Genomic DNA, 26606 nt, shown 5'->3' with positions numbered 1-26606 from the left:
ATACCTTTTTATACATGTCATACACCTATGCCAAGAGAGTTAACGTTGCCAGCTGTTGGATCTGCGCCCATGTCCACATGCACTCGGAGGAAGGAATTCCACTGCAACCAATCCCACTCAGTGATGATGAGACGGTCAGTTAGATATTTGGAGTTAGAACAGGATGCACAGAGTGGGCTGTTATGCCGCCAAGGCAGACGGCAGCACCATTACAAAGCTCCAAACTCATAGGTACGACCCAGAACATTGTAGTGAGTGGACACGGTCAACCTATAACGATTCCTATCTACCACTTTTCCTGAGTACGAGGAGTAAGAACGGACAAGGAGGGGGGCTATGTCTCACAAAGCAGGGACGACCAGCAGATCCTATTTTGGGCTACAGTAACTGCACATACAGCATTACCTTGCCTGTCGGAGGGGGTCGTGTGAAACTCCCGTCACTAAACGAAAACGGCGACTTTTTGGTACAATGAGACCCCCCAGTGATAAATATGTATACGCCCTACAACGGGTCTCATTTAGTGTGCGGTCGCAGGGCCTACCCCGGTTGCCCCGAGAATGGACGTGTTCTTGTTATCTGGCTTATATCGTACCTTACATATATTACCTGGGTTCTCTGAAGGACCCCTCCGGAGAGCCAGACGAGCCATCACGGAGACTGAAAGATCCTGGGCCTTTGCGTTTCCCTGGTATGGGGCAGTTAAATTGACAAAGGAATCCATTAACATGGCCTCCGTCCTGGAACAGGTGGCCAACGATACAGCTGAAGCCCTAGTTAAGGTTAATGCAGAGATGGTAGCCCTCCGCACAGCATCTCTACAAAATTAAATGGCCCTTGACTATGTGTTGGCAGAAAAAGGGGGAACCTGTGCCCTCATCGGGGCTGAATGTTGTACCTACATCCCGGATAGCTCTGAAGAAATTAGCAATCTGGCAGAGCATATCCAAGAAGAGGTTAAAAAGCTTAAGCAACCACCAGCCTCCACGTTGTGGGGCTGGTTCTCAGGATGGTTAGGCTCTATGGGAACGTCAAAGTTCAAGGCCTGGTTACCATTGTGGTGGTGGTAATAATGCTGTTTTACCGGCACATCACAACACCAATTTCTGCATAAAGAACGGGTATACGTTGGCTTCGAATTATGTGGAGGAAAAAAAATTCGGCCAAATGGGGGATTGAAGGAGTAATAGGGTTTGTGCAAAATTGCTGTGCTTAAGAAAAATAGTTATGGAAACCAGATCAATTTAAAGAGTTCTTGAAACTACATCATTCTAAAACAACATTGTGTGCAAATTATGTATATGAACAGCCACCCCCGGATAATTGAATAATGTGTAACCTTTAAATTGATTGGATCTCCGAGGAGGTGTGGCAGTTAAAGGGTGTGTATAAACATGTGATCTCTGCGGTCCCGCAGATGACTGAATTATGTGGAAGTGGTGATATGTGACCTCTGTGGTCAGAAGGAATAAATACTGAACGTTCGAAGCATTCGGGTGAAACAACCAAGCACGAGCGGCCGGAGCTCGAAGTTGTCTCCCTGATCAGCCTAATTTGTTTGTCTGTAACTGTTTGTCAATCAAAACTGTTCATTGTTGTGTAGGAAACCGTTGGAATCTTAATAAATTGTTTGACTCTTTACCCTTGACAGGCTAGTGTGTGAAATTTATTGAAGTAATTTTTTTCGCCGCAACAAGTTGATAGATTGTTGTTGGGTGAGTGTGTGTATGGATAGAAAGAAACACCAAGACACAAATACATGCAAACACATGTGGAAAGACACACAGATTCAGGCACAAAGACACACCTAGAAACACACATGGAGACATATATTTCCAAACATTCAGACGGACACAGAAACACAGACACATTACAGACAGACACACGCAGACTGAGCAGGAGGGAATGGAATAATGTTGCAGGTGGACTGAAATCAGTGATGGAGAGAGAGGTTTTAGCAGGCTTCTGAAGGCACTCCTTCTGCACCTAACAGTCAGTTTGCCGATTTAGGGCCTAGTGTGGTACAAATCAGACCTCTCACCAAGGACTGTGTTGGAACTCCCCACATTAATTTTACACAAGACCTTCAGATCAGTAGGGGAGAAAGGTCAGAGTTTTGACCCTCTATGACATCCAGCCCATTGCTGAAGGTTGTTTCGAGAGCTGTACCTTGCATTTAAGAATTCACAATAGAATTACATAGTATTTTACAGCACAGAAACAGGCCATTCAGCCCAACAGGTCCATGCCAGTGTTTATGCTCCACACGAGCATCCTCCCACCTTATTTCACCTCACCCTATCATCATATCCTTCTATTCCTTTCTCCCTCATGTACTCAGCTGGCTTCCATTAAAGGCGTGCTGCAATTCACCTCAACTACACTATGTGCTAGCAAGCTCTACATTCCAACCAATCTCTGGGTAAAGAGGTTTCTCCTGAATTCCTTATTGGATTTATTAGCGAATATCTTATACTTATGACGCCTACTTTTGGAATCCCCAGACGTGGTAACATCTTCTCAACTCTACCCATCATACGCCTTCATAATTTAAAAACATCTCTATTAGTTCATCGCTCAGCCTTCTCTTTTCTAGAGAAAGAGCCCCAGCATTTCAGTCATTCTGGATACGTAGATCCTCTCAGTATTGGTGTCATTCTTGTCAATCTTTTTTGCACCACAATGTCCTTTTCATAATACGGAGACCAGAATTGTACACAGTACTCCAAGTGTGTTCTAAGCAATGTTCTATATTCATTTAATATAACTTCGCTGCTTTGCAATTCTGTTACTCTAGAAACGAACCCCAGTGCTTTGTTGGCAAGTTCATGGCCCTGTTAATCTGCTTTTAATGATTTGTGAAACTGTTCCTATAGATCTCTTTGCTCCTGTACCCAATTTAGACAATTACTTTCCAAGGTGTATTTGCCCTCCCTATTCCTTTTATCAAAATCCACCACTTCACTTACCAATATTGAGATTGGTTTGCCAGTTGCTCAACCAACCTGCAATTTATTAACATCTAATTGTATCTCATCACAGTGCTCCTCAGTATTAACTATACGCCTGAATGTGGTGCCACCCGTAAATTTGGAAATTATACTACCTCCTCCCCTGTATATATAATGGAGCCTCTGCTCTCTCTTCCCTTGCTTTTTTTTAGTATCGGGATTTTATGCTCTCTAACTTTTGTTAGTTTATCAATTGTTTTCCCCCTTTCTATGTTAAATGCCTTGACGTTGGAAGAGATCATAAAATATATCATGTCCACCTTGTTAGTCTACCTGGTAATAACTGAGGAAAAGTAATTAACCAATATTTCTGAAATAGAAACAAAAAATGCTGGAAATACTCAGCCTGTCAGACTTTTGTATCCAATATTTCTGCCATTTTGCTGTCATTACCTTTTGGTTTATCTTGTGCATCCTGCAGTGGCTCTGTCCCTATTCTGAATGTCCTGTTATTTCTGTGCCTGCAGAATACAAAACTATTTCCTTTTATATTCCTGATAATTTCATGTTGTAGTTCCTCTTTGCCTTCCTAAGTTTTTTTTTACTCCTTTGCTAACCTCTTCCTGCACCTTTTGTCATCTTCTTCTTTATCGCCACTTTACTCAGTGTCTGCCTTTTTCTTCAGTTCCAGTTATGCCCTCATCTGTTCCTTTGTCCATGGCGTTTCTTTACTGTCTAGTTTGTTCTTATTTTTGTAGCGGAATATATTTCTCATGAACTCTACCGTCCACTTTTCTAAAGAATTCTCACTGCTGTTCTCTTTGTTTATCAATATTCTGTTCCATTTTCATCACCTCAAAATAAGCTTTTTCACCATCTGTTATTTTTGTCTTTCTCAATCATTATATTAAACCTTATGTTGAGATCGATTTGGTATAGATTTCACCTAAGCTCACTTCTGTTATCTGCTCTGGTTCATTACACGTTATAGATCCATCAGTGAATCCTCTCCTGTTGGGCATCTTACATACTTGGTAAGGAACGAGTCCGGAACACAGTTAATTGTCGATACCCATTTCCTGTTTCCCTGTCTCTTCTTCCAGATTATTATATGTGATGTAATAAAACTCACTAGGCACTTGGTTTGAGCATAAAGCAAGGCTTTAAACAACTTGTTTCAGCTGTTCACAATATATATTAATGATCTGGACGAGGGAATTGGATGTAATATCTCCAGATTTGCAGACGACACAAAGCTGGGTGGGAGGGTATGCTGTGAGGAGGATGTCCTGAAACTCCAGTACGATTTGGACAGGTTGGGTGATTGGGCAGAACCCTGACAAATGCAGTATAATGTGGTTAAATGTGAGGTTATCCACTTTGGTGGCAAAAACAGGAAGGCAGATTATTATTTGAATGGCAATAGATTGGGAGAAGGGGAAGTGCAACGAGACCTGGGTGTTCTTGTGCACCAGTCGCTGAAGGTAAGCATGCAGGTGCAGCAGGCAGTTAAGAAGGCAAATGGTATGTTCGCCTTCACAGCAAGAGGGTTCGAGTACAAGAAGAAGGATGTCTTGCTGCAGTTGTACAGGGCCTTGGTGAGACCTCACCTTGAGTATTGTGTGCAGTTTTGGACACCTTATCTGAGGAAGGACGTTCTTGCCATGGAAGGAGTGCAGCAAAACTTCACCAGGCTGATACCTGGGATGGCAGGAAGGAAGTATGAGGAGAGATTGTGTCGATTGGGCTTATGCTCAATGGAGTTTAGAAGATTGAGAGGGGATCTCATCGAAACCTAAAAAAATTCTGTCAGGCCTGGACAGACTAGATGCAGGAAGGATGTTTCTGATGGCCGGGGAGTCCAGAACCAGGGGTCATAGTCTAAGGATAAGGGGTAAGCCATTTAGGACTGAAATGAAGAGTAAATTCTTCACCCAGAGAGTGGTGAACCTGTGGAATTCTCTGCCACAGAGGGCGGTGGAGGCCTGTTCATTAAATATATTCAAGAAAGAGTTGGATATATTTCCTAAGGCTAAAGGGATCAAGGGATATGGGGAGAAGGCAGGGACAGGGTACTGAATTTGCTCCTTCTCTTTACAAAATGTCCCTGGAAAGCTGGGACGAAATCCCGAGAAGTTATACTCCTTAGACGGCGCCACCAGCTGGCCGTCCAGTGTTATTTCATAGGTAGATTCTGGATGATGAGATATATGACAATATGTATTTTACTAACTTCATAGATTTCCTTACATATCTTCTCTTCAATACCCTGCCACTGTTAGATGGTCTGTAGAATAACATTCCCAGCGTTATTGTAACCTGAAGGGAACCCTGCTCCCTCGAGGCATCATACTGTATATGGAAATAGAATAAGCAGATCAGGAGGAAAGGCTTCCCAATTATTCAAACATATGTAAAAAATAACCAAACAGATTAAGATAAAGAAACAGGCTTTAAAAAATTAAGGAAAAACAAGGCCCAGTTATTAACAGAGTGGAGCACATCAGAGGCATCTGTAGAAAGGTGGGGGGATGTGTCACTGGACAATCTAATGTAATAATGTGGAATGGTCAAATTCCTATCTAGAGATTTAGTTCGACGCAGGCAATCAATCAAAACGGTTTTTGATGTCAAACTAACGAGTTTAAACAGATTGATGCAAGAGAACTATGAATACAGGTGTTAACAACTCGGAGGCTCCACGAGGACTGCCAGGGCGGTCCCGTGGATGGCGTCATGACGTCATCACGTTATTCCCGCGTTTGGGTGATCACGTGATTAGCGGCATGACGTCATCGCGTTTGCCCGTGCTCTTAAAGGGACCGCGCCCTGTACATGCAAACAGTATATACAATGGTACAGATTTAGTCTGTAGCTAACACATCGTTAAAAAGAATTATATACAGTTGTTCAGAGTCCCTCAGTGGCTCTGCCACATGCGCACCCCCAGAATTGTCTTTAACGGAAAAAGTCAAATGGTGAGGGGATCTGACAAGCCTGTCAGAATGACTCCTGTATTCCCGAAGCGGAAGCTGTTGAATGGCGGGTGGTCTGGTGGGTGGTTGCAGTTGTTCTGGCAGGACAATGGTGGGCGGCCGACCTCATCTCAGTGGCTCTGCAGTCTCGACGGGACGGTCAAGGTCCAGGTGTGCTGGCTTCAAACGGTCGACCGAAATGTGGTCCGGTTTACCACCGACATCCACCTTGAAGGTTTTGTCTCCTGCCTCTAATACGTGGAAAGCACCAGTGTATGGGGCCTTGAGTGGATCCCGGTGAGCGTCGTGGCAGATGAACACGTAGTCAGCTTGTTTCAGCTCCTCTGGAATGTGAGAGCCCTGAAACACGTGATGCGATGCGGGAACCAGCGCGAAACATCTGGCTGCTTCCTGGTGGCTGATAAGCTGGTGTGGGTTGGACCATGGCTCCGTTGGTGTTGGCAGGAAATCCCCTGGCAATCGCAGCGGCTGACCATAAGTGAGCTCTGCCACGGAAGAGTGAAGATCTTCCTTGGGGGCCGTGCGAAGGCCCTACATGACCCATGGCAACTTGCCTGCCCATCTAGCGTCTTGGAGGCTGGCCCTCAGTGTGGCTTTAAGCGATCTGTGAAAACGTTCACACAGACCGTTTGCTTGTGGGTGGTAGGCTGTGGTGCAGTGTAATTTGACACCGAGTCTTTGGGCCACTGCATTCCAGAGCTCGGAGGAAAACTGTGGTCCCTGGTCCAAAGAGATTTCAGCAGGCACTCTAAAACGGGCGACCCATGAAGAGATGAATGCACTGGCCACGTCCGCCAAAGTAGTAGATGACAGGGGAACCGCCTCTGGCCATCTGGTGGTGTGATCAATATGGTCAGGATGTGCGTTAAACCATGGGAAGGTGGAAGTGGTCCTACAAGGTCCACATTAACGTGGTCAAACCGCCGCTCAGCAACTGCAAAGGTGGCCAATGGAGCCTTGATGTGGCACTGTACCATGGCCTTTTGGCAGACCACACAGGAGTTGGCCCAGTCGCGGATTGGCATGCCCCGCGAAATGACCTTAGATGACATTAGCTTCTGAGAAGCCTTCATTCCTGGGTCTGACAACCCATGTATGGCGTCAAACAACTTGCGGCGCCAGGCGACCGGTAAAATAGGGCGAGGTTCCCGAACGGAGATGTCACAGAGCAACATGCTACCAGCTGACTGGAACCTGACGTCGGCCAACTGGAGGCTAGTGGTGTTGGTGCGGTAAGCCTGCACGTCTGGGTCTGAGACTTGGTCTGCTGCCATGAGGGCATAGTCGATGCCCAGCTGGACTGCATGCACAGTCACACGGGAGAGGCAATCTGCCACCGGGTTGTCTTTACCGGCCATGTGCTGAATATCAGTGGTAAATTCGCAGATGTATGTCAGCTGCCATTGTTGTCGAGATGATCACGGTTCGGCGGTCTTGGCCATGGCAATAGTCAGTGGCTTATGGTCGATGAAGGCGGTGAAGGGATATCCTTCCAACAAGAACCAGAAATGGCGGATGGCCAGAAAGGGCTAGTAACTCCCTGTCGAAAGTACTGTACACACGCTCATTACGCCACAGTTGACAGCTGAAGAATGCCAATGGCTGCCATGTCCTGTTCACCGACTGCTCCTGACCGGCGCCGATTGCATAATCTGATGCATCGGTTGTGAGGGTGATGGTGGCTCCTGGTAGCGGTTGAGCCAGCATGGTCAAATTGGCTAAGGCACACTTGGCGTCGGTGAATGCCCGGTCCATGTCAACCGTCCACCCTACTGGATCCTGGCCAGACTTGCCCTTGAGGGCCTTGTACAGCGGCTGCATGAGCAGTGCTGCCTTAGGCATGAAACGGTGATAAAAATTTGCCATGCCGAGGAACTCCTGCAGGGCCTTTGTGTTCTGCGGGCGAGGAAAGGATGTCATCGCCTTTACCTTCACTTGCAAATGAACTGCTCCCTCTGAGGTAATGCGATGTCCCAGGAAATCAATTTGGTGCAGACCAAACTGACACTTGGCTGGATTGATAATCAGGCAATGTTGGCTGAGGCGTCGAAAGTGGATGCGTAGGTGAGAGATGTGTTCCTCCTTATTAGGACTGGTGATGAGGATACCGTTTAAGTAGACGAAATGGAACTTGATGTCCCGCAGATTGGAGTCCATGAGGCGCTGGAAAGCCTGGGCGGCATTCTTCAACACAAACGGCACCCTTAAAAATTCAAAGAGACCAAAAGGGTTGATGACTGTGGTCTTCCGGACACCTTGTGGGTGCACCGGGACCTGGTGGTAGCCTCAGACAAGGTCAACCTTGGACAAAACGGTGTTTCCTTCCAAATGGGCAGAGAAATCCTGGATGTAGGGGATCGGGTATCGATCAGGAGTGGTGGCATCGTTTAGACGCTGACAGACACCCCAAGGCCGCCAGCCGCCACCAGGTTTCAGTACAATGTGAAGAGGCGAAGGCCAGGGACTATTCGACCTGCAAATAATCCCTAAGCATTCCATTGTTGGGAACTCCGCCTTCGCGACCGCTATCTTGCCCAGTTCGAGGCGCCGGGCCCGTGCATTCGGAGTCGGGAAAGCGCAGGAGATGGTGCATGACATGTTGTTACTACAGTGGCAAGGGATAGAGTGAAAGGTGGCCATGTTGATCAGCTGCCAGTTCCTTACATCGACCAGGAGGCCGTTGGCACACAGGAAATGTGCACCAAGAATGGCCTTTAAATCCTTGGCCGTAACGAATTCCCAGAAAAACCGCTGGCTGCCGAAGCACACCAGGACCCGCCGTCTGCCCAAGGTCTGGATAGCTCCGCCATTAGCCACTTCGAGGGGGAGGCCGTGCCTCACAGCCTCTACATCAAGAGCTGATGTGGGCAGAATGCTGCACTGTGCTCTGGTGTCGCACAGGAACCGACGACCGGAGAGGGTACCTATGAGGTAGAGCAGCTTGCCTGCATTGCCGATTGCCATTGTGGCCGCGGGGCACCCGTTAGACCCGTTCTTCATTGGACGGAGTTGTTGTTTTTTTTTTGAGCGAAGCTCTAGGGAGGGCGGCAACATCTCGCCTTCACGCCAAACCACGCGTGGTAGAAGCACAGCCCCGCGGGCTGAGGAGCTGGCGTGGCATCTGTAGGGGATGGGCGCCTCATGGCAGCACAGTGCTGTTGCGTAACTGAATATTTTGTCTGCCTCGGCAGTGAGCGCTGCGCAGTCTTCGACCTCGGATCCAGCCAAGGCCACTTGCTCTTGCTCCGGTAATTGGCTGAGGAATAACTCTCTGAAGAGAAAGCATTGTGGTTCGGAGCCGAGGAGTGTGAGCATTTGGCTCATCAGCTTGGAAGGTTTGGAGTCCCCGATCCTGGGCATAGCGAGCAGCCGACGGGCGCGCTCTGATTTTGTGATCCCGAAAACCTGTTGCAACCGTGCCTTGAGGGTCTCATACTTGCAGGCCGTAGAAGGGCTCTCGAGAAGACAGATGATCCATGAGGCAGCAGAGCTGTCAAGTGCAGAGACCGCGTATAATTATCGGGTCTGATCATCGATGATGCCTCTCAGGGCGAACTTGGATTTAAATTGGATGAACCACGAGGTCGTTTGTTGCTCCCAGAACTGCGGCAGCTTCAATGAAACGGCGTTTGCCTCCATGCTTTGCTCCTTTTGCGAATTTAGAGATTGAGTTCGATGCAGGCAATCAATCAGAAAAGGTTTTTAATGTCAAACTAACGAGTTTAAACAGATAGATGCAAGCGAACTAGGAATACAGGTCTTAACAGGTCGGAGGGTCCACGAGGACTGCCTGGACAGTCCCGTGGATGGCGTCATGACATCATCACGTTATTACCACGTTTGGGTGGTCACGTGATTAGCGGCATGAAGTCGTCGCGTTTGCCCGCGCTCTTAAAGGGACCGCACAATGCACATGCAAACAGTATACACAATGGTACAGATTAGTCTGTAGCTAACACATCGTTAAACTGAATTATGTACAGTTGTCCAGAGTCCCTCAGTGGCTCTGCAACACCTTGTTATATTAAATTGTTCCCTCTTGTGTAAAGATGATCGCTGTTTTGAAAGTTGTGTTGCAGTTTCTTGTGTTTATTGCAAGAAGGAAGTTGCTGTAAGTAAAGCATAAAGTGTGATAAAAAACCTGACGCATTGAGCCTGAAATTTTTCATAATTATAAGAGGAGAGAACAATAGGAATAATGTGCCCTCCTAATCACATCTTCCTCAGACTAATGCTATGAAAAACACATCTGACTCTCATCCTGAAGTCAGGGTCCAGATCCCCTCCCCCACACTTTTCTTTTGCAGAATGCATCTTCTCTTAACCATGTCTTAATGTAACTTTCGCTGTCTGGATAGGTTAGGATGAAAAAAAGATACTCGTGTTAAATTAATCGGATTGCAGCACACGAGTGAATGGGAGGTGCTGTTCAACCGGCAAGTTTGGAAGGGCGAACGGGGAAACAACGGAGAGATGGTGGGTGCGCGAGTGACAGCAATGGGGGAGCACGGTCGATAGATTGCAAGAAATGGAAGAAAGAAAAATGTAAAAGTGGTGCATATCTGAATAAGTGAGAGGCAGCAGGTGTGCAGACGAGTGAGTGAACGGCCTGAATTCAGTTGGCTGGGTGACGGTGTTTGTCGTGTCCGGTGCGGGGTTCAGGCCAATTGTGGACCAGTGGAAATTCTGCGAATCGGATCTGCCTGTATGTAGCAACTGAAGGAAAAGGTGACACAAAACCGGCATGCCTGCCCGGTTTACTGCTGTTGGTGAAGCGACGAAATTTAGGAATGTCGCAATATCTGGCAGCGGTGGGATTTGAACCCACGCCCCCGAAAAGACTGGAGCCTAAATCCAGCGCCTTAGACCGCTCGGCCACGCTACCACATCCCGTTGTTACGGAATCTGAAACTAATACCTGGTGATTGAAATGTGGCATGGTCTTGTAAATACCAGGGGAAACAAAAGGAAATTAAATTCGTGGACGGCAAACTCACTTCTGATGCAACCCAGTGGATCAGAAGAAGCTACGTGTTCACAGGGCAACTCTAATAAATAGACGTTTGCTGGAACACAACCATTGTAAATTTCATTCATAATTTATCCCTGTTGTGTATTGCAAGCAGGAAGTTGGTGTAAGTAAAGTGTGATAAAAATAAGTGCGTTTGATTGTTGCTAGCAATAGAGGATTTTATTGCTGGTGTAAATAAGAATGCGACTAGCAGAGGATGGTTTCAATCCATCGACCTCTGGGTTATGGGCCCAGCACGCTTCCGCTGCGCCACTCTGCTTTCGGCTGGTGGGGGATCCCGGCTGGTGCTTAGGTTCCGATGCCTCACAGGCCTGTGTGTTAGCGAGACGAATGTCAGCATCCAGGCTGTGTTGTAAACTATAGCATGGCCCTCAAACCACCCAGAGACCCGGACCCCGCAGCACCCGTGTTTGCAGGCTCACTTGGCTGCACAATGTCACAAGGACACTCAGTATTACACCACCGACAATGGGACGGACACAAAAGGGCACAGAAAAAACCGGCAAGGGTCTTTCTGGCCATACAAAGGGAGGGACAGAGAAAGACACTGCGGAAACCAAAGAGAGAGAGAGAGACAGACAGACAGGCCGAATAACACGAAGCAGAGACAGAGACTGAGGGTAAACCGAGACTGCGAGAGAAACAGAGAGGGAGGTAGAAAGACAGGGAAACGGAGACTGAGATGAAGAGAGAGACATGCATGAAGGTGCGTTCTGCTGTGTAAACAAATTCCCTGTAGTGTAAAAATGTTCCCTGTTATATAAAATTGTTCCCTCTTGTGTAAAGATGGTCGCTGTTGTGTACAGATTCTCCCTGTTTTTTTAGAGGTTTTCTGTGCTTTGTAAAGATGTCCGCTATTGAGTAATGTGTTTCCTGTTGTGTAAAGGTACTCCGTGTTGTGTAACGGTGTTCCGTTTTGTGTGGAGGTATTCCCTGTCGTGTAAAGGCCAAGAGCATCATCTGGTGCTGGCGGCGCGGCGCTGCAGGAATGCGTTGAGAGTAAGGGGAAGGCCAAGGCTGCTGCAACTTTACAGCATTTGCAGCTTCTGTTGGAGCGAATAAAGTGTTTTGAAAGTTGTGTTGCAGGTTCTTGTGTTTATTGCAAGAAGGAAGTTGCTGTAAGTAAAGCATAAGGTGTGATAAAAAATATGACGCATTGAGCCTGAAATTTTGCATAATTCTAAGAGGAGAGAACAATAGGAATAATGTGCCCTCCTAATCACATCTTCCTCAGACTAATGCTATGAAAAACACATCTGACTCTCATCCTGAAGTCAGGGTCCAGATCCCCTCCCCCACACTTTTCTTTTGCAGAATGCATCTTCTCTTAACCATGTCTTAATGTAACTTTTGCTGTCTGGATAGGTTAGAATGAAAGAAAGATACTCGTGTTAAATTAATCGGATTGCAGCACACGAGGTGCTGTTCAACCGGCAAGTTTGGAAGGGCGAACGGGGAAACGACGGAGAGATGGTGGGTGCACGAGTGACAGCAATGGTCGATAGATTGCAAGAAATGGAAGAAAGAAAAATGTAAAAGTGGTGCATATCTGAATAAGTGAGAGGCAGCAGGTGTGCAGACGAGTGAGTGACCGGCCTGAATTCAGTTGGTTGGGTGACGGTGTTTGTCGTGTCCGGTGCGGGGTTCAGGCCAATTGTGGACCAGTGGAAATTCTGCGAATCGGATCTGCCTGTATGTAGCAACTGAAGGAAAAGGTGACACAAAACCGGCATGCCTGCCCGGTTTACTGCTGTTGGTGAAGCGACGAAATTTAGGAATGTCGCAATATCTGGCAGCGGTGGGATTTGAACCCACGCCCCCGAAAAGACTGGAGCCTAAATCCAGCGCCTTAGACCGCTCGGCCACGCTACCACATCCCGTTGTTACGGAATCTGAAACTAATACCTGGTGATTGAAATGTGGCATGGTCTTGTAAATACCAGGGGAAACAAAAGGAAATTAAATTCGTGGACGGCAAACTCACTTCTGATGCAACCCAGTGGATCAGAAGAAGCTACGTGTTCACAGGGCAACTCTAATAAATAGACGTTTGCTGGAACACAACCATTGTAAATTTCATTCATAATTTATCCCTGTTGTGTATTGCAAGCAGGAAGTTGGTGTAAGTAAAGTGTGATAAAAATAAGTGCGTTTGATTGTTGCTAGCAATAGAGGATTTTATTGCTGGTGTAAATAAGAATGCGACTAGCAGAGGATGGTTTCGATCCATCGACCTCTGGGTTATGGGCCCAGCACGCTTCCGCTGCGCCACTCTGCTTTCGGCTGGTGGGGGATCCCGGCTGGTGCTTAGGTTCCGATGCCTCACAGGCCTGTGTGTTAGCGAGACGAATGTCAGCATCCAGGCTGTGTTGTAAACTATAGCATGGCCCTCAAACCACCCAGAGACCCGGACCCCGCAGCACCCGTGTTTGCAGGCTCACTTGGCTGCACAATGTCACAAGGACACTCAGTATTACACCACCGACAATGGGACGGACACAAAAGGGCACAGAAAAAACCGGCAAGGGTCTTTCTGGCCATACAAAGGGAGGGACAGAGAAAGACACTGCGGAAACCAAAGAGAGAGAGAGAGACAGACAGACAGGCCGAATAACACGAAGCAGAGACAGAGACTGAGGGTAAACCGAGACTGCGAGAGAAACAGAGAGGGAGGTAGAAAGACAGGGAAACGGAGACTGAGATGAAGAGAGAGACATGCATGAAGGTGCGTTCTGCTGTGTAAACAAATTCCCTGTAGTGTAAAAATGTTCCCTGTTATATAAAATTGTTCCCTCTTGTGTAAAGATGGTCGCTGTTGTGTACAGATTCTCCCTGTTTTTTTAGAGGTTTTCTGTGCTTTGTAAAGATGTCCGCTATTGAGTAATGTGTTTCCTGTTGTGTAAAGGTACTCCGTGTTGTGTAACGGTGTTCCGTTTTGTGTGGAGGTATTCCCTGTCGTGTAAAGGCCAAGAGCATCATCTGGTGCTGGCGGCGCGGCGCTGCAGGAATGCGTTGAGAGTAAGGGGAAGGCCAAGGCTGCTGCAACTTTACAGCATTTGCAGCTTCTGTTGGAGCGAATAAAGTGTTTTGAAAGTTGTGTTGCAGGTTCTTGTGTTTATTGCAAGAAGGAAGTTGCTGTAAGTAAAGCATAAGGTGTGATAAAAAATATGACGCATTGAGCCTGAAATTTTGCATAATTCTAAGAGGAGAGAACAATAGGAATAATGTGCCCTCCTAATCACATCTTCCTCAGACTAATGCTATGAAAAACACATCTGACTCTCATCCTGAAGTCAGGGTCCAGATCCCCTCCCCCACACTTTTCTTTTGCAGAATGCATCTTCTCTTAACCATGTCTTAATGTAACTTTTGCTGTCTGGATAGGTTAGAATGAAAGAAAGATACTCGTGTTAAATTAATCGGATTGCAGCACACGAGGTGCTGTTCAACCGGCAAGTTTGGAAGGGCGAACGGGGAAACGACGGAGAGATGGTGGGTGCACGAGTGACAGCAATGGTCGATAGATTGCAAGAAATGGAAGAAAGAAAAATGTAAAAGTGGTGCATATCTGAATAAGTGAGAGGCAGCAGGTGTGCAGACGAGTGAGTGACCGGCCTGAATTCAGTTGGTTGGGTGACGGTGTTTGTCGTGTCCGGTGCGGGGTTCAGGCCAATTGTGGACCAGTGGAAATTCTGCGAATCGGATCTGCCTGTATGTAGCAACTGAAGGAAAAGGTGACACAAAACCGGCATGCCTGCCCGGTTTACTGCTGTTGGTGAAGCGACGAAATTTAGGAATGTCGCAATATCTGGCAGCGGTGGGATTTGAACCCACGCCCCCGAAAAGACTGGAGCCTAAATCCAGCGCCTTAGACCGCTCGGCCACGCTACCACATCCCGTTGTTACGGAATCTGAAACTAATACCTGGTGATTGAAATGTGGCATGGTCTTGTAAATACCAGGGGAAACAAAAGGAAATTAAATTCGTGGACGGCAAACTCACTTCTGATGCAACCCAGTGGATCAGAAGAAGCTACGTGTTCACAGGGCAACTCTAATAAATAGACGTTTGCTGGAACACAACCATTGTAAATTTCATTCATAATTTATCCCTGTTGTGTATTGCAAGCAGGAAGTTGGTGTAAGTAAAGTGTGATAAAAATAAGTGCGTTTGATTGTTGCTAGCAATAGAGGATTTTATTGCTGGTGTAAATAAGAATGCGACTAGCAGAGGATGGTTTCGATCCATCGACCTCTGGGTTATGGGCCCAGCACGCTTCCGCTGCGCCACTCTGCTTTCGGCTGGTGGGGGATCCCGGCTGGTGCTTAGGTTCCGATGCCTCACAGGCCTGTGTGTTAGCGAGACGAATGTCAGCATCCAGGCTGTGTTGTAAACTATAGCATGGCCCTCAAACCACCCAGAGACCCGGACCCCGCAGCACCCGTGTTTGCAGGCTCACTTGGCTGCACAATGTCACAAGGACACTCAGTATTACACCACCGACAATGGGACGGACACAAAAGGGCACAGAAAAAACCGGCAAGGGTCTTTCTGGCCATACAAAGGGAGGGACAGAGAAAGACACTGCGGAAACCAAAGAGAGAGAGAGAGACAGACAGACAGGCCGAATAACACGAAGCAGAGACAGAGACTGAGGGTAAACCGAGACTGCGAGAGAAACAGAGAGGGAGGTAGAAAGACAGGGAAACGGAGACTGAGATGAAGAGAGAGACATGCATGAAGGTGCGTTCTGCTGTGTAAACAAATTCCCTGTAGTGTAAAAATGTTCCCTGTTATATAAAATTGTTCCCTCTTGTGTAAAGATGGTCGCTGTTGTGTACAGATTCTCCCTGTTTTTTTAGAGGTTTTCTGTGCTTTGTAAAGATGTCCGCTATTGAGTAATGTGTTTCCTGTTGTGTAAAGGTACTCCGTGTTGTGTAACGGTGTTCCGTTTTGTGTGGAGGTATTCCCTGTCGTGTAAAGGCCAAGAGCATCATCTGGTGCTGGCGGCGCGGCGCTGCAGGAATGCGTTGAGAGTAAGGGGAAGGCCAAGGCTGCTGCAACTTTACAGCATTTGCAGCTTCTGTTGGAGCGAATAAAGTGTTTTGAAAGTTGTGTTGCAGGTTCTTGTGTTTATTGCAAGAAGGAAGTTGCTGTAAGTAAAGCATAAGGTGTGATAAAAAATATGACGCATTGAGCCTGAAATTTTGCATAATTCTAAGAGGAGAGAACAATAGGAATAATGTGCCCTCCTAATCACATCTTCCTCAGACTAATGCTATGAAAAACACATCTGACTCTCATCCTGAAGTCAGGGTCCAGATCCCCTCCCCCACACTTTTCTTTTGCAGAATGCATCTTCTCTTAACCATGTCTTAATGTAACTTTTGCTGTCTGGATAGGTTAGAATGAAAGAAAGATACTCGTGTTAAATTAATCGGATTGCAGCACACGAGGTGCTGTTCAACCGGCAAGTTTGGAAGGGCGAACGGGGAAACGACGGAGAGATGGTGGGTGCACGAGTGACAGCAATGGTCGATAGATTGCAAGAAATGGAAGAAAGAAAAATGTAAAAGTGGTGCATATCTGAATAAGTGAGAGGCAGCAGGTGTGCAGACGAGTGAGTGACCGGCCTGAATTCAGTTGGTTGGGTGACGGTGTTTGTCGTGTCCGGTGCGGGGTTCAGGCCAATTGTGGACCAGTGGAAATTCTGCGAATCGGATCTGCCTGTATGTAGCAACTGAAGGAAAAGGTGACACAAAACCGGCATGCCTGCCCGGTTTACTGCTGTTGGTGAAGCGACGAAATTTAGGAATGTCGCAATATCTGGCAGCGGTGGGATTTGAACCCACGCCCCCGAAAAGACTGGAGCCTAAATCCAGCGCCTTAGACCGCTCGGCCACGCTACCACATCCCGTTGTTACGGAATCTGAAACTAATACCTGGTGATTGAAATGTGGCATGGTCTTGTAAATACCAGGGGAAACAAAAGGAAATTAAATTCGTGGACGGCAAACTCACTTCTGATGCAACCCAGTGGATCAGAAGAAGCTACGTGTTCACAGGGCAACTCTAATAAATAGACGTTTGCTGGAACACAACCATTGTAAATTTCATTCATAATTTATCCCTGTTGTGTATTGCAAGCAGGAAGTTGGTGTAAGTAAAGTGTGATAAAAATAAGTGCGTTTGATTGTTGCTAGCAATAGAGGATTTTATTGCTGGTGTAAATAAGAATGCGACTAGCAGAGGATGGTTTCGATCCATCGACCTCTGGGTTATGGGCCCAGCACGCTTCCGCTGCGCCACTCTGCTTTCGGCTGGTGGGGGATCCCGGCTGGTGCTTAGGTTCCGATGCCTCACAGGCCTGTGTGTTAGCGAGACGAATGTCAGCATCCAGGCTGTGTTGTAAACTATAGCATGGCCCTCAAACCACCCAGAGACCCGGACCCCGCAGCACCCGTGTTTGCAGGCTCACTTGGCTGCACAATGTCACAAGGACACTCAGTATTACACCACCGACAATGGGACGGACACAAAAGGGCACAGAAAAAACCGGCAAGGGTCTTTCTGGCCATACAAAGGGAGGGACAGAGAAAGACACTGCGGAAACCAAAGAGAGAGAGAGAGACAGACAGACAGGCCGAATAACACGAAGCAGAGACAGAGACTGAGGGTAAACCGAGACTGCGAGAGAAACAGAGAGGGAGGTAGAAAGACAGGGAAACGGAGACTGAGATGAAGAGAGAGACATGCATGAAGGTGCGTTCTGCTGTGTAAACAAATTCCCTGTAGTGTAAAAATGTTCCCTGTTATATAAAATTGTTCCCTCTTGTGTAAAGATGGTCGCTGTTGTGTACAGATTCTCCCTGTTTTTTTAGAGGTTTTCTGTGCTTTGTAAAGATGTCCGCTATTGAGTAATGTGTTTCCTGTTGTGTAAAGGTACTCCGTGTTGTGTAACGGTGTTCCGTTTTGTGTGGAGGTATTCCCTGTCGTGTAAAGGCCAAGAGCATCATCTGGTGCTGGCGGCGCGGCGCTGCAGGAATGCGTTGAGAGTAAGGGGAAGGCCAAGGCTGCTGCAACTTTACAGCATTTGCAGCTTCTGTTGGAGCGAATAAAGTGTTTTGAAAGTTGTGTTGCAGGTTCTTGTGTTTATTGCAAGAAGGAAGTTGCTGTAAGTAAAGCATAAGGTGTGATAAAAAATATGACGCATTGAGCCTGAAATTTTGCATAATTCTAAGAGGAGAGAACAATAGGAATAATGTGCCCTCCTAATCACATCTTCCTCAGACTAATGCTATGAAAAACACATCTGACTCTCATCCTGAAGTCAGGGTCCAGATCCCCTCCCCCACACTTTTCTTTTGCAGAATGCATCTTCTCTTAACCATGTCTTAATGTAACTTTTGCTGTCTGGATAGGTTAGAATGAAAGAAAGATACTCGTGTTAAATTAATCGGATTGCAGCACACGAGGTGCTGTTCAACCGGCAAGTTTGGAAGGGCGAACGGGGAAACGACGGAGAGATGGTGGGTGCACGAGTGACAGCAATGGTCGATAGATTGCAAGAAATGGAAGAAAGAAAAATGTAAAAGTGGTGCATATCTGAATAAGTGAGAGGCAGCAGGTGTGCAGACGAGTGAGTGACCGGCCTGAATTCAGTTGGTTGGGTGACGGTGTTTGTCGTGTCCGGTGCGGGGTTCAGGCCAATTGTGGACCAGTGGAAATTCTGCGAATCGGATCTGCCTGTATGTAGCAACTGAAGGAAAAGGTGACACAAAACCGGCATGCCTGCCCGGTTTACTGCTGTTGGTGAAGCGACGAAATTTAGGAATGTCGCAATATCTGGCAGCGGTGGGATTTGAACCCACGCCCCCGAAAAGACTGGAGCCTAAATCCAGCGCCTTAGACCGCTCGGCCACGCTACCACATCCCGTTGTTACGGAATCTGAAACTAATACCTGGTGATTGAAATGTGGCATGGTCTTGTAAATACCAGGGGAAACAAAAGGAAATTAAATTCGTGGACGGCAAACTCACTTCTGATGCAACCCAGTGGATCAGAAGAAGCTACGTGTTCACAGGGCAACTCTAATAAATAGACGTTTGCTGGAACACAACCATTGTAAATTTCATTCATAATTTATCCCTGTTGTGTATTGCAAGCAGGAAGTTGGTGTAAGTAAAGTGTGATAAAAATAAGTGCGTTTGATTGTTGCTAGCAATAGAGGATTTTATTGCTGGTGTAAATAAGAATGCGACTAGCAGAGGATGGTTTCGATCCATCGACCTCTGGGTTATGGGCCCAGCACGCTTCCGCTGCGCCACTCTGCTTTCGGCTGGTGGGGGATCCCGGCTGGTGCTTAGGTTCCGATGCCTCACAGGCCTGTGTGTTAGCGAGACGAATGTCAGCATCCAGGCTGTGTTGTAAACTATAGCATGGCCCTCAAACCACCCAGAGACCCGGACCCCGCAGCACCCGTGTTTGCAGGCTCACTTGGCTGCACAATGTCACAAGGACACTCAGTATTACACCACCGACAATGGGACGGACACAAAAGGGCACAGAAAAAACCGGCAAGGGTCTTTCTGGCCATACAAAGGGAGGGACAGAGAAAGACACTGCGGAAACCAAAGAGAGAGAGAGAGACAGACAGACAGGCCGAATAACACGAAGCAGAGACAGAGACTGAGGGTAAACCGAGACTGCGAGAGAAACAGAGAGGGAGGTAGAAAGACAGGGAAACGGAGACTGAGATGAAGAGAGAGACATGCATGAAGGTGCGTTCTGCTGTGTAAACAAATTCCCTGTAGTGTAAAAATGTTCCCTGTTATATAAAATTGTTCCCTCTTGTGTAAAGATGGTCGCTGTTGTGTACAGATTCTCCCTGTTTTTTTAGAGGTTTTCTGTGCTTTGTAAAGATGTCCGCTATTGAGTAATGTGTTTCCTGTTGTGTAAAGGTACTCCGTGTTGTGTAACGGTGTTCCGTTTTGTGTGGAGGTATTCCCTGTCGTGTAAAGGCCAAGAGCATCATCTGGTGCTGGCGGCGCGGCGCTGCAGGAATGCGTTGAGAGTAAGGGGAAGGCCAAGGCTGCTGCAACTTTACAGCATTTGCAGCTTCTGTTGGAGCGAATAAAGTGTTTTGAAAGTTGTGTTGCAGGTTCTTGTGTTTATTGCAAGAAGGAAGTTGCTGTAAGTAAAGCATAAGGTGTGATAAAAAATATGACGCATTGAGCCTGAAATTTTGCATAATTCTAAGAGGAGAGAACAATAGGAATAATGTGCCCTCCTAATCACATCTTCCTCAGACTAATGCTATGAAAAACACATCTGACTCTCATCCTGAAGTCAGGGTCCAGATCCCCTCCCCCACACTTTTCTTTTGCAGAATGCATCTTCTCTTAACCATGTCTTAATGTAACTTTTGCTGTCTGGATAGGTTAGAATGAAAGAAAGATACTCGTGTTAAATTAATCGGATTGCAGCACACGAGGTGCTGTTCAACCGGCAAGTTTGGAAGGGCGAACGGGGAAACGACGGAGAGATGGTGGGTGCACGAGTGACAGCAATGGTCGATAGATTGCAAGAAATGGAAGAAAGAAAAATGTAAAAGTGGTGCATATCTGAATAAGTGAGAGGCAGCAGGTGTGCAGACGAGTGAGTGACCGGCCTGAATTCAGTTGGTTGGGTGACGGTGTTTGTCGTGTCCGGTGCGGGGTTCAGGCCAATTGTGGACCAGTGGAAATTCTGCGAATCGGATCTGCCTGTATGTAGCAACTGAAGGAAAAGGTGACACAAAACCGGCATGCCTGCCCGGTTTACTGCTGTTGGTGAAGCGACGAAATTTAGGAATGTCGCAATATCTGGCAGCGGTGGGATTCGAACCCACGCCCCCGAAGAGACTGGAGCCTAAATCCAGCGCCTTAGACCGCTCGGCCACGCTACCACATCCCGTTGTTACGGAATCTGAAACTAGTACCTGGTGATTGAAATGTGGCATGGTCTTGTAAATACCAGGGGAAACAAAAGGAAATTAAATTCGTGGACGGCAAACTCACTTCTGATGCAACCCAGTGGATCAGAAGAAGCTACGTGTTCACAGGGCAACTCTAATAAATAGACGTTTGCTGGAACACAACCATTGTAAATTTCATTCATAATTTATCCCTGTTGTGTATTGCAAGCAGGAAGTTGGTGTAAGTAAAGTGTGATAAAAATAAGTGCGTTTGATTGTTGCTAGCAATAGAGGATTTTATTGCTGGTGTAAATAAGAATGCGACTAGCAGAGGATGGTTTCGATCCATCGACCTCTGTGTTATGGGCCCAGCACGCTTCCGCTGCGCCACTCTGCTTTCGGCTGGTGGGGGATCCCGGCTGGTGCTTAGGTTCCGATGCCTCACAGGCCTGTGTGTTAGCGAGACGAATGTCAGCATCCAGGCTGTGTTGTAAACTATAGCATGGCCCTCAAACCACCCAGAGACCCGGACCCCGCAGCACCCGTGTTTGCAGGCTCACTTGGCTGCACAATGTCACAAGGACACTCAGTATTACACCACCGACAATGGGACGGACACAAAAGGGCACAGAAAAAACCGGCAAGGGTCTTTCTGGCCATACAAAGGGAGGGACAGAGAAAGACACTGCGGAAAACAAAGAGAGAGAGAGAGACAGACAGACAGGCCGAATAACACGAAGCAGAGACAGAGACTGAGGGTAAACCGAGACTGCGAGAGAAACAGAGAGGGAGGTAGAAAGACAGGGAAACGGAGACTGAGATGAAGAGAGAGACATGCATGAAGGTGCGTTCTGCTGTGTAAACAAATTCCCTGTAGTGTAAAAATGTTCCCTGTTATATAAAATTGTTCCCTCTTGTGTAAAGATGGTCGCTGTTGTGTACAGATTCTCCCTGTTTTTTTTAGAGGTTTTGTGTGCTTTGTAAAGATGTCCGCTATTGAGTAATGTGTTTCCTGTTGTGTAAAGGTACTCCGTGTTGTGTAACGGTGTTCCGTTTTGTGTGGAGGTATTCCCTGTCGTGTAAAGGCCAAGAGCATCATCTGGTGCTGGCGGCGCGGCGCTGCAGGAATGCGTTGAGAGTAAGGGGAAGGCCAAGGCTGCTGCAACTTTACAGCATTTGCAGCTTCTGTTGGTGCGAATAAAGTGTTTTGAAAGTTGTGTTGCAGGTTCTTGTGTTTATTGCAAGAAGGAAGTTGCTGTAAGTAAAGCATAAAGTGTGATAAAAAACCTGACGCATTGAGCCTGAAATTTTGCATAATTCTAAGAGGAGAGAACAATAGGAATAATGTGCCCTCCTAATCACATCTTCCTCAGACTAATGCTATGAAAAACACATCTGACTCTCATCCTGAAGTCAGGGTCCAGATCCCCTCCCCCACACTTTTCTTTTGCAGAATGCATCTTCTCTTAACCATGTCTTAATGTAACTTTTGCTGTCTGGATAGGTTAGAATGAAAAAAAGATACTCGTGTTAAATTAATCGGATTGCAGCACACGAGTGAATGGGAGGTGCTGTTCAACCGGCAAGTTTGGAAGGGCGAACGGGGAAACGACGGAGAGATGGTGGGTGCACGAGTGACAGCAATGGTCGATAGATTGCAAGAAATGGAAGAAAGAAAAATGTAAAAGTGGTGCATATCTGAATAAGTGAGAGGCAGCAGGTGTGCAGACGAGTGAGTGAACGGCCTGAATTCAGTTGGTTGGGTGACGGTGTTTGTAGTGTCCGGTGCGGGGTTCAGGCCAATTGTGGACCAGTGGAAATTCTGCGAATCGGATCTGCCTGTATGTAGCAACTGAAGGAAAAGGTGACACAAAACCGGCAGGCCTGCCCGGTTTACTGCTGTTGGTGAAGCGACGAAATTTAGGAATGTCGCAATATCTGGCAGCGGTGGGATTCGAACCCACGCCCCCGAAGAGACTGGAGCCTAAATCCAGCGCCTTAGACCGCTCGGCCACGCTACCACATCCCGTTGTTACGGAATCTGAAACTAGTACCTGGTGATTGAAATGTGGCATGGTCTTGTAAATACCAGGGGAAACAAAAGGAAATTAAATTCGTGGACGGCAAACTCACTTCTGATGCAACCCAGTGGATCAGAAGAAGCTACGTGTTCACAGGGCAACTCTAATAAATAGACGTTTGCTGGAACACAACCATTGTAAATTTCATTCATAATTTATCCCTGTTGTGTATTGCAAGCAGGAAGTTGGTGTAAGTAAAGTGTGATAAAAATAAGTGCGTTTGATTGTTGCTAGCAATAGAGGATTTTATTGCTGGTGTAAATAAGAATGCGACTAGCAGAGGATGGTTTCGATCCATCGACCTCTGGGTTATGGGCCCAGCACGCTTCCGCTGCGCCACTCTGCTTTCGGCTGGTGGGGGATCCCGGCTGGTGCTTAGGTTCCGATGCCTCACAGGCCTGTGTGTTAGCGAGACGAATGTCAGCATCCAGGCTGTGTTGTAAACTATAGCATGGCCCTCAAACCACCCAGAGACCCGGACCCCGCAGCACCCGTGTTTGCAGGCTCACTTGGCTGCACAATGTCACAAGGACACTCAGTATTACACCACTGACAATGGGACGGACACAAAAGGACACAGAAAAAACCGGCAAGGGTCTTTCTGGCCATACAAAGGGAGGGACAGAGAAAGACACTGCGGAAACCAAAGAGAGAGAGAGAGACAGACAGAGAGACCGAATAACACGAAGCAGAGACAGAGACTGAGGGTAAACCGAGACTGCGAGAGAAACAGAGAGGGAGGTGGAAAGACAGGGAAACGGAGACTGAGATGAAGAGAGAGACATGCATGAAGGTGCGTTCTGCTGTGTAAACAAATTCCCTGTAGTGTAAAAATGTTCCATGTTAAATAAAATTGTTCCCTCTTGTGTAAAGATGGTCGCTGTTGTGTACAGATTCTCCCTGTTTTTTTTAGAGGTTTTGTGTGCTTTGTAAAGATGTCCGCTATTGAGTAATGTGTTTCCTGTTGTGTAAAGGTACTCCGTGTTGTGTAACGGTGTTCCGTTTTGTGTGGAGGTATTCCCTGTCGTGTAAAGGCCAAGAGCATCATCTGGTGCTGGCGGCGCGGCGCTGCAGGAATGCGTTGAGAGTAAGGGGAAGGCCAAGGCTGCTGCAACTTTACAGCATTTGCAGCTTCTGTTGGTGCGAATAAAGTGTTTTGAAAGTTGTGTTGCAGGTTCTTGTGTTTATTGCAAGAAGGAAGTTGCTGTAAGTAAAGCATAAAGTGTGATAAAAAACCTGACGCATTGAGCCTGAAATTTTGCATAATTCTAAGAGGAGAGAACAATAGGAATAATGTGCCCTCCTAATCACATCTTCCTCAGACTAATGCTATGAAAAACACATCTGACTCTCATCCTGAAGTCAGGGTCCAGATCCCCTCCCCCACACTTTTCTTTTGCAGAATGCATCTTCTCTTAACCATGTCTTAATGTAACTTTTGCTGTCTGGATAGGTTAGAATGAAAAAAAGATACTCGTGTTAAATTAATCGGATTGCAGCACACGAGTGAATGGGAGGTGCTGTTCAACCGGCAAGTTTGGAAGGGCGAACGGGGAAACGACGGAGAGATGGTGGGTGCACGAGTGACAGCAATGGTCGATAGATTGCAAGAAATGGAAGAAAGAAAAATGTAAAAGTGGTGCATATCTGAATAAGTGAGAGGCAGCAGGTGTGCAGACGAGTGAGTGAACGGCCTGAATTCAGTTGGTTGGGTGACGGTGTTTGTCGTGTCCGGTGCGGGGTTCAGGCCAATTGTGGACCAGTGGAAATTCTGCGAATCGGATCTGCCTGTATGTAGCAACTGAAGGAAAAGGTGACACAAAACCGGCATGCCTGCCCGGTTTACTGCTATTGGTGAAGCGACGAAATTTAGGAATGTCGCAATATCTGGCAGCGGTGGGATTCGAACCCACGCCCCCCGAAGAGACTGGAGCCTAAATCCAGCGCCTTAGACCGCTCGGCCACGCTACCACATCCCGTTGTTACGGAATCTGAAACTAGTACCTGGTGATTGAAATGTGGCATGGTCTTGTAAATACCAGGGGAAACAAAAGGAAATTAAATTCGTGGACGGCAAACTCACTTCTGATGCAACCCAGTGGATCAGAAGAAGCTACGTGTTCACAGGGCAACTCTAATAAATAGACGTTTGCTGGAACACAACCATTGTAAATTTCATTCATAATTTATCCCTGTTGTGTATTGCAAGCAGGAAGTTGGTGTAAGTAAAGTGTGATAAAAATAAGTGCGTTTGATTGTTGCTAGCAATAGAGGATTTTATTGCTGGTGTAAATAAGAATGCGACTAGCAGAGGATGGTTTCGATCCATCGACCTCTGTGTTATGGGCCCAGCACGCTTCCGCTGCGCCACTCTGCTTTCGGCTGGTGGGGGATCCCGGCTGGTGCTTAGGTTCCGATGCCTCACAGGCCTGTGTGTTAGCGAGACGAATGTCAGCATCCAGGCTGTGTTGTAAACTATAGCATGGCCCTCAAACCACCCAGAGACCCGGACCCCGCAGCACCCGTGTTTGCAGGCTCACTTGGCTGCACAATGTCACAAGGACACTCAGTATTACACCACCGACAATGGGACGGACACAAAAGGGCACAGAAAAAACCGGCAAGGGTCTTTCTGGCCATACAAAGGGAGGGACAGAGAAAGACACTGCGGAAAACAAAGAGAGAGAGAGAGACAGACAGACAGGCCGAATAACACGAAGCAGAGACAGAGACTGAGGGTAAACCGAGACTGCGAGAGAAACAGAGAGGGAGGTAGAAAGACAGGGAAACGGAGACTGAGATGAAGAGAGAGACATGCATGAAGGTGCGTTCTGCTGTGTAAACAAATTCCCTGTAGTGTAAAAATGTTCCCTGTTATATAAAATTGTTCCCTCTTGTGTAAAGATGGTCGCTGTTGTGTACAGATTCTCCCTGTTTTTTTAGAGGTTTTGTGTGCTTTGTAAAGATGTCCGCTATTGAGTAATGTGTTTCCTGTTGTGTAAAGGTACTCCGTGTTGTGTAACGGTGTTCCGTTTTGTGTGGAGGTATTCCCTGTCGTGTAAAGGCCAAGAGCATCATCTGGTGCTGGCGGCGCGGCGCTGCAGGAATGCGTTGAGAGTAAGGGGAAGGCCAAGGCTGCTGCAACTTTACAGCATTTGCAGCTTCTGTTGGTGCGAATAAAGTGTTTTGAAAGTTGTGTTGCAGGTTCTTGTGTTTATTGCAAGAAGGAAGTTGCTGTAAGTAAAGCATAAGGTGTGATAAAAAATATGACGCATTGAGCCTGAAATTTTGCATAATTCTAAGAGGAGAGAACAATAGGAATAATGTGCCCTCCTAATCACATCTTCCTCAGACTAATGCTATGAAAAACACATCTGACTCTCATCCTGAAGTCAGGGTCCAGATCCCCTCCCCCACACTTTTCTTTTGCAGAATGCATCTTCTCTTAACCATGTCTTAATGTAACTTTTGCTGTCTGGATAGGTTAGAATGAAAAAAAGATACTCGTGTTAAATTAATCGGATTGCAGCACACGAGGTGCTGTTCAACCGGCAAGTTTGGAAGGGCGAACGGGGAAACGACGGAGAGA

General features: G+C 47.0%; 8 non-coding genes across 8 annotated transcripts; all 8 read right to left on the bottom strand.

Annotated features, from left to right (window-relative positions):
- Positions 1-10750: 10750 nt before the first annotated feature.
- trnal-uag (transfer RNA leucine (anticodon UAG)) lies at positions 10751-10832 on the bottom strand. Its single transcript has one exon. It is a non-coding gene; the product is annotated as a tRNA-Leu (tRNA).
- Positions 10833-12769: 1937 nt separating this feature from the next.
- trnal-uag (transfer RNA leucine (anticodon UAG)) lies at positions 12770-12851 on the bottom strand. The gene has a single exon. It is a non-coding gene; the product is annotated as a tRNA-Leu (tRNA).
- A 1937-nt stretch (positions 12852-14788) lies between these two features.
- Positions 14789-14870, bottom strand: trnal-uag (transfer RNA leucine (anticodon UAG)). Its single transcript has one exon. It is a non-coding gene; the product is annotated as a tRNA-Leu (tRNA).
- A 1937-nt stretch (positions 14871-16807) lies between these two features.
- On the bottom strand, positions 16808-16889 carry trnal-uag (transfer RNA leucine (anticodon UAG)). The gene has a single exon. It is a non-coding gene; the product is annotated as a tRNA-Leu (tRNA).
- Positions 16890-18826: 1937 nt separating this feature from the next.
- Positions 18827-18908, bottom strand: trnal-uag (transfer RNA leucine (anticodon UAG)). Its single transcript has one exon. It is a non-coding gene; the product is annotated as a tRNA-Leu (tRNA).
- A 1937-nt stretch (positions 18909-20845) lies between these two features.
- trnal-uag (transfer RNA leucine (anticodon UAG)) lies at positions 20846-20927 on the bottom strand. The gene has a single exon. It is a non-coding gene; the product is annotated as a tRNA-Leu (tRNA).
- Positions 20928-22875: 1948 nt separating this feature from the next.
- trnal-uag (transfer RNA leucine (anticodon UAG)) lies at positions 22876-22957 on the bottom strand. The gene has a single exon. It is a non-coding gene; the product is annotated as a tRNA-Leu (tRNA).
- Positions 22958-24905: 1948 nt separating this feature from the next.
- Positions 24906-24988, bottom strand: trnal-uag (transfer RNA leucine (anticodon UAG)). The gene has a single exon. It is a non-coding gene; the product is annotated as a tRNA-Leu (tRNA).
- Positions 24989-26606: the final 1618 nt, after the last annotated feature.

The sequence above is a fragment of the Somniosus microcephalus genome, unplaced genomic scaffold (assembly GCF_052327205.1).
Source record: "Somniosus microcephalus isolate GS21.2 unplaced genomic scaffold, FLI_Smic_1.0 unresolved_chr3, whole genome shotgun sequence".
Taxonomy (NCBI): Eukaryota; Metazoa; Chordata; class Chondrichthyes; order Squaliformes; family Somniosidae; genus Somniosus; species Somniosus microcephalus.
This window is presented reverse-complemented; position numbering and strand designations above follow the sequence as displayed.